Source organism: Echinops telfairi, unplaced genomic scaffold (genome assembly GCF_000313985.2).
Source record: "Echinops telfairi isolate 266 unplaced genomic scaffold, ASM31398v2 ScPeMD7_37;HRSCAF=141, whole genome shotgun sequence".
NCBI classification, from domain to species: Eukaryota; Metazoa; Chordata; class Mammalia; order Afrosoricida; family Tenrecidae; genus Echinops; species Echinops telfairi.
In genome coordinates this window covers 3,136-11,207 of record NW_022103935.1, presented here as the reverse complement: position 1 = coordinate 11,207, position 8,072 = coordinate 3,136, and the positions used below count along the sequence as shown (strand labels likewise).

At 43.8% G+C, this 8,072-nt stretch overlaps 1 pseudogene; it reads right to left on the bottom strand.

The window, feature by feature from the left end:
- Window positions 1-6,947: 6,947 nt before the first annotated feature.
- Window positions 6,948-7,559, bottom strand: LOC101642333 (annotated as a pseudogene).
- Between the last annotated feature and the right edge of the window lie 513 nt (window positions 7,560-8,072).

Genomic DNA, 8,072 nt, shown 5'->3' with positions numbered 1-8,072 from the left:
CTGGAAGAACACACTTGTACTGTACACACTGAATCACTGATTACATCTATCGATGTAATCACTGATTACATCTTTGAATAGTAGAACGAGAGGGAACACTTCTGTTTTCTGGGCAAAGGTGTAACGAGTTAGAAAGGGTCGAGAAGAAGGGCCCTAGTAGGTCGCTATGCCGTTTGGTACTGCAGCCTTCTGTAAAGTCAGTAGGGGCTCTGTCAAGAGGCTTATGGGATGAGACTAAGATGCATGGAGTTCGTTTATGGAACTCCCAGAGCTTTCCTGGAGGGTGACAATCTCTAAAAGGATTTTTATCTAAGCTGGGGTATATGGCAAAATTATGATTGATGGATCATACCCACTCACTTGTTGGTAGTGATGCTGGCCTTTAGCAATCTGCTGACTAAGTGAGGGGGGGCCTGGTTGGAAGGCCCACACAGGCTGTATTCAATCAAATTAATGGCTCTTAAATCTATGAGCATACGCCAATTAATAGATTTCTTCTTAATTACAAATCCAGGGGAACCCCAATAGCTGAGAGCTTCTTCCTTCCGACCTTCTCTTATCAGCTCTTGAACTAGCTCATGCAGAGTGTGCAATTTCCATTTGAGAAGGAGCCACTGTGCTACCCAGATTGAGTCTTTGGATGTCCAAGATAGCTGAATGGGCGCAGGCCTCATAACAGCAGTCCGGATTAAAAGATGTGAATTTTTTAATCCATAACAGTTATATTTAGAAGCAACTTTGATTGGAGGAGGAGCTCCTTGTTTTTTTCTGAGACCTCCCCCTTTATATCCTATTTTCCTTTTGTTGAAATCAGAGGTAATGAGCATAACTACAGGCTTAGTAGATAGAACCCAAGTGCCTTTCAGGCCCTAGACGCTGTAGGGTGTTACTGCCGTGTTTGTTCCTGGTTAGCTTGTCCTAGCCCCTCTACGTGGGAACCAGGAGGCCGCTCCTTAGACCACCGTCCATGGCTCATGGCTGTGACTTTAGCTCCAGAATCTGAGATTCCTAAACACTTTCTGAGAGGTAAACTGAGACACAGGAGGAGAACAAAGTCAAGACAAAATAGATGAAGTCAGAGACAGCTTTATTGTAGCAGAGAGAGAGAGCGTGTGCGGGCGAGCTCCGGGTGAAGTCCCGTGGTCTAGCAAGTAGCCCAGGGAAATCGAGGGCTTTGTCTAGGGCCGGAGTTTTTAAAGGAAAGCTGGGAGAGAGGGGCCGTGCCGCAGCAGCAGGATTTATGATTCAGGGTGCAGTTAGACGGGCCGTGCCGCAGCAGCAGGATTTATGATTCAGGGTGCAGTTTATCAGCTCCTGAAGGCTATCAAAGAGTCAGGCATCCGGGCAGTTTTCCGGTCCCCTCTTTCAGTCTCCTCATTCTAGGACGGGGGATAGGGCTGCTGACCTGAGAAGTGCAGGAAAGTGGGGGCCCTGGCCTGCTTCTGCTCAGTCTAAACACCCTTCTCCCCCAATCTTGAGCTCCATGTGGGGAAGCTTTTGCTGGACCACGATGGTATCCCAAGATACTCCATGACCTATGAGGTCAGAAAGAGGCAAAATTGATGGACTTAAGCAATCTTCCTTCTTTATAGACCAAGGCACTTCAGATTTAACCACTGCCCTAATTTTTTCTTTAGAACCCTGATCAATAACTCCTGGAACAAGCCAAACACCTTGAGAATTTAGGTTGTACCTTCCTAATAAATGCCCTATATAGTTCGTTTAGACAGAAGACCCCAGCTACAAGTTTTAATAATTTCTGGTTTGATTACGACGTTTTCCTCATAACTTGGATCAGTAATTCTGGTATCACTTTGAATGCCTTGAGGATACTTCTTTCAAGTAGAGGTTCCCCAGGTTCGGTGTTAACAAGCTGCCAGGGCACTCCTCAACCTTTTCCTTGGCTCATTAACTTTGACATCAATTTAGGTTGGGCTCTGGAAAGCCAATTCTGGATTCGCCTTTTGCTGTCACTCAATTTGAAAATGTGCAATCTTTCCACAACAGAACTCTCTCTTAGGTTTAATTTCTAAGTTTTCCTTTTCTGCTACTTCTCTCTACTTTTGAAAGCAAGAGAGCTTCTGGGTATTGTCTAGTAGCCTCTGGTTTTAGAACTAACTTCCTCACATGCATTTTCACCTTTAGGGTTCTGGAGGCTCTGTCCCCCGAGGGCACAGAGGCTTTGGCCAGGAGGTTTTGTGCAGAAGGAAGACCTTGGATCACCAACAGATCAGTCCCTGCTTCTTCAGTTTTTTCTGAAGTTTCATTACCTAATACATATTCATTCAGAGACTTCAGCTCACTTGTCTAGATTTGGATAGCTCACACAAGACTTTTCACTAGACCGGAAATCCTCTTTCTCTTCCTCCTGCAGATGTTCTAAAACCACCTTACCTTGAACCCACAGAGACCAAATCTCCACAGGGATAGTCTCCCTATCTCTATGCTTTCTTTAAGTTTGTACCGACTTCTTCCCAAGTTCTTTGATCTAAAGTTCCTTCCTCCGGGAACCATGGATTGTGGGAAACAGAAATATTTCTCCCAAGTTGTCTCCCCCAAAGAGATGTTAGACTTAGGACACTGCTTGCAGCTAATGGTAAATGATTGTCAAGTTACTTCCCTGAAGGCATTCAGTTGCCAGTGTACTGTCTGGTCCCTCCACAAGTAGGGCCCACTCCCTGTTGTTAACGACAATGGGTTACTTCTCCCTAAAGGCTTGTGACAATTAGTCTGGTCCCTGTAGGTGAGGTTTACACCCTACTGATAATGGTTTCTATGGAGATTAAGAGAGCAGGTCAAACCTGCTCAGTGACATCCAAAGTTAGGCCGCCATCATGAATCTAGGGTCCTCCCATCTTGTCACATGTGTACCCTTATTCCCTCCTCTTCCAATAGCATATGAACCCCTAGATCACCCCCCTCCCATTACTGTATTACCTATAGCACAACCCTTTCCTGTGACGTATGTCCTCACCTGTAATTAGGGTCAGGTGAAGCGGGACAAAAGCGGGACACCATTGATAAAACTCATATCCTGGCAAAATAGCCACATGGCAGCTGAAAACCGTATAGCCTAGCTTGTCGTGCATTCTTTCCAAAAATCGGGACTTTTTAAAACGCTGCAGGACGCGGGGAAAAATTGTTAAAAACTGGGACTGTCCCGCCAAAAGCGGACATCTGGTCACCTTAAATTAGGGGGCTTGCACCTCCCCAGAGAATATAAATTGGTTAGCAATAAATAGCCCTCTCTCTCTCCATGTGGACCACCAAGTGAGGCTGAGGTGAGCATGCTACTATGAAATGTGTCTGACTCCATTAGTTCAATCTCTCTTCTATCTCTCATGCTCTCTATGACTTTATAGATTATAGTGTAAAGCCAAATTGCCCCCGTGACTGGTACCGCGATCTCGGGCAGGCTGTGGTTTCATGTTTCCTAGCAGTGCAAAGTAGGATGTACCCAGAGACTGAGGCTAGCCAACCCGGAACGGCGCAAGGAGTCCAACCGCCTAGCGGAGGACAACATGGCCAGCGCGGGAACTACACAAAGGATCAGACTGCCAACCTACCTCAAATGAGCCAATCAGTGGATTGACGGGAGGGGAGGGCTGGGAATGCCCTGTTATGTATACCCATAGATAAATACTTTGGAATTTCTTTTGTGGGGTCTCTTGTCCAAGACGGTGCACCCAGTTAAGCACCTGAGGACTGGAGCCCTGGCTTAAGCTAGCATAATAAAACCTCTTCTGTAATTGCAGCCTTGTGTTTGATCTCCTTCCACTGAAAGGGTAATTGCTCCAGGTCCCTAACAAAACAATTTCCCCTGGCTGCTGAGATCATGGCTGTTGGGAGGTGAGCAATCGTACGCTTTATCTTGTCTTATGTGTCTTTCATTTTACTCCTCAATTACACAACCATCCCTATGACCCATTTGATTGTGGAGATTGGTACCCCACATTAGATCTTTTTCTTATATTATACATTTGTTGAGGCTTTCTGAATCAGACTGTGGCAAGCTAGGTAAATACTGCCTTCCTAGAAATTTATCCATTACTTCTATATTTCAAAAATTGTTGGAATACAATCTTTCATTATTCTGTGATTATTTTTAAAATCTCATTTAGTTCTTTTGCAATGTCGCCCACTTCATTTCTTATTCCTACTATTTGCTTGTTCTCAGTCTTTTACTTTGTTAGATCTGCCATTGGTTTATCGGTGTTAATATTTTCAAAGAACCAAATGTTGTGATGGCTTTTCTTGTAGTTTATTTTCTGATTCATTGATGTCAGCCCTGGTTTTTATTTCTTTCTTTTATACCTGAGGGTTTGTTTTGCTGGTGTTCTCTTAATTGTTGTAGTTTATGTGTTAATGTGTTTATTTTAATTATTTGTTTGATGTCTGTAGTGATTGGTATAAACTGCCCTCCAAGAATTGCCTATAGTGTCCCAAAGTTTTGAAATGTAGTATTCTTATATTCAGTTATTTCAAGGGATCTTTTAATTTATTTATAAATCATTTTATTGGGGTCTCCTAACAGCTCTTATAACAATTGATACATCAGTTGTATCAAGCACATTTGTACATATGTTGCCATTGTCATTTTCAAAACATTATCTTTTACTTGAGCCCTTGGTATCAGTTCCTCTTTTTTCCCCTCCCTCCCCATCACTCCCACCCTCGTGAGCACTTGATAAATTATGAATTAATATTTTCATATCTTACCCTGTCTGCTGTCTTCCTATACCCACATTTCTGTTGTTTGTCCCCCTGGGGTGGGGGGTGTTATACATTGATGATTTTGATCAGTTCCCCCTTTCCCTTCGGTCTTCCCCCACCTTTCCCTACCCTCATGGTATCGCTACTCCCGTTATTGTTCCTGATGGTTTTATCCGTCCTGGGTTCCATGTGTGGAGAGTTCTTACCTGTACCCATGTACATCCTCTGGTTTCTAGCTGGATTTGTAAGGTACAACTGGGGTCATGATGGTGGGTTGGGGTTTGGGGGTGGTGGGAGGATGCATTAAAGAACTAGAGGAATGTTGGTGTGTTTTCTGTGTGCTAATACTGCATCCTGGCTGGCTCATCTCTTCCTTGTGACCCTTCTGTGAGGGGTTGTTCAATTGTCTACAGATGGGATTTGAGTCTCCACCTGCACTCCCCCTCATTCATATTGATATGATTTTTTTGTTTTGGGTCTTCTGATGTCTGATACCTCATGATTACACAGGCTGGTGTGCTTCTTCCTTGTGGGCTTTGTTGCTTCCCTGCTATATGTCCACTTGCTTAACTACAAGCCATTAAGACCTGAGATGCTATATCTTCTAATAGCCATGCTCCATTGGCTTTATTTACTGTCTTTGCTTATGCAACCATTATGATTTCAGAGATCTTGTATGGAAGGTGAGCATCACAGGATGACAGGTTATTGCGTTGAGGGAGAACTTGAGTAGAGGTCAATGTCCGCCTTCTACGTTGATAGTTAACATATAAATATATGTACAGACCTAGAGCTCTATCATTATATATTAATATATTCACATATTTACATGCCTATATTTATACCTCTGTAAATGTCTTTTGATGCCTAGTTCTTTCCCCTGTTTCTCAAGGTATTTTTAGATTATTTCTTCATTTACATGGTGAATATATAAATATTGTTCAATTTTAATGTATTTGATCATCTTATGGTTGATTATTAATTTTATGGCACTGATCTGAAAAGATGGCTTGTAGAATTTATTGATGCTTGCTTGATGACATAAGCTATAGAACAGGTGTCATGACATCAAGAAAATAAAGAGTTTTTGATGGGTAAAGAGTTGCATGCAGATAATTTTTATAAATTAGTTTGCTGACAGTTGGTGACCTGCCTTGTGATTGGCTGCTGTGTTGAGATAGCCTAAATCTCTCTATATAGAGAGGAAGACCTGGCAGGAGATTAGACTTGAAGGACTGCTAGTGTCTCACAACTCTCTCATGGCAGTGAGTTGCACTGAGCCATTTGTACTGCTTTATAATTTAATGGTTCATTTCTTGTATTATATATTTATCTGTATATGATTTAACAGTTCATTCCTTGTGTTATATATCTAATTATCTTTATAAATAAATATATTAAATTATCAGCAATTTGGTTTTATCTCTCTAGAGAACCCTGTTACACAGACACCGTCTCCTCATATGTCCTGTGTTCCGTGTCTCCAGCATGACTGCACACACTGGCCATTGTGGGAAACAGCTTTCTCCCAAATTGTTTCCCCAAATATATGCCAAACCCAAGACACTACTTGCTATACATGGTAAATGACTGTACACTAGAAGTCAATGAAAGTAGGTCAGAGATTATTCTCCTTAAGGGTATCAGCCATCTACACCAACCAGACTGTCTAATCTGACTCACCCTAAGTAGGGCCCACTCCCTTCTGATATTGTTCCCTTGAAGGTGTGCCCAGAGCCAAGCCGGAACCACTCAAGAATGACTAAGGTTAGGCTAATATATTGAATCTAGGGTACTCCTATCTTGCCACATATGTACCCTGATTCCCTCCCTTTACTATTGCGTGTACACCCCTAGGTCATCTCCCTCCTATTGCTTGTATCGCTTATGTTACAACCCCTTCCTATGACGTAGATTGTTATCTGTAATCAAAGGGCTTGCATGCCCCCAAAGACATAGAAGCTTTGGTTAGAAATAAAGCCTCATGCTCCCTCTCCTGCCCGTTCATCTCCCATCTCCACGTGGACCACCAAGAGGAGCTGAGGTGAGTGAGCATGCTATCATGAAACTTGTCTGACTTCTTTATTTTACTCTCTCACAATTCTCCATGGCTTTACTATAATTGTTACATATCTTAACTATACAATTACGCCTATCGAACCCATGAATAGCTGTGTGTGTGTGGGGGGGGGGTGGCTCCCACACAGGCCACGGTGCTCCGGCTTTCGGTGGGATCATCTGCTGGTCACTTGCGTTCTCGACACAAAGCCTGTTGTGGCGTCCTTGAGCACTCCAGCATCAGGGTGGCTTCCGCATGAAACAGAGCCCTTCAGCTTGCCCACTCATTGTTGACTCCACTCACTCCCTCTGCGGACATGTGGCTCATCCCATAAGACCCAGCGCTCTTCTGTAAGAGATGGAGGATTTGCCATCTGGAGTTCATCCAACCAGAGTGTAAAATGAAGGATTTCTGCAAACTGTTGAGCAAGAGCCTGCTCTCACTCTGGGTGCTTGTCGGGGCTCCCAGTAGACCTCGTAATGCTGCTTCTAACCACTGAGACGTTAATAAAATGTCTTTAATTTGTCTGCTAGTGGGACCACTGCATTCCAAGTCTTCTCCTGCAACTTCTCATCCGCTGGATGCTGGGTTGCCTCTTGAATTGCGTGGTCAGCTCCTCCATATGACTGAAGTCATCTAAAATGCCATCTGTATCTTTTAATACTGCATTCACCTGATTCTAAGTGTCCTTCTCAGACTTTGTAGGCTGAGCATTTTCAACATTAAGGGGAAATTTTGACCCCTGCTCAAGGTTTGTGCATGCCAAACGTTTAAGAAGATTCTCCATGTTAAAGTACCTTCAACCAGTGCTGGCTGGCTGGCTGGTGATTCGGTCCTTGGCCCTCTACCTGCGTCTCTGATTTCTTGATAAATATTTCAGCTACTTTAAAGGTTTCTGCCTGGCCTTGATGCTGGGCCGCATGTCTCCCTCCGTCGGTGGGAACCGAAGTGCTTGGATGTTCGGCAAGTTCACTCCGTAGGCTGCTGCTGCCTTGGGGTGCATGGCTCCACTGCTCACCGGCCCTGGGCTCTGTGGTGCTGTCCCCATTGCCCGGACTTTTGTAGGGATACATCCCGGACTCCCAGCTTCAGCAAGGGCAGCTCTTTTCAGCCTTTGAAAGTTACCTTTTTCTTTATTTGTCTGTTGTGTTCTTGATGTCCCCCCACAGCATCAGGTCTTCTGTCAGTGTTCAATGAGTCAAATCTATTCTTGAGATTTTCTCAAACTTCGGGTGGGATATATTTAAGGTCATATGTTGGTTCCATGGTGTCCACAGCCAGTGGTTAACACCACACACAC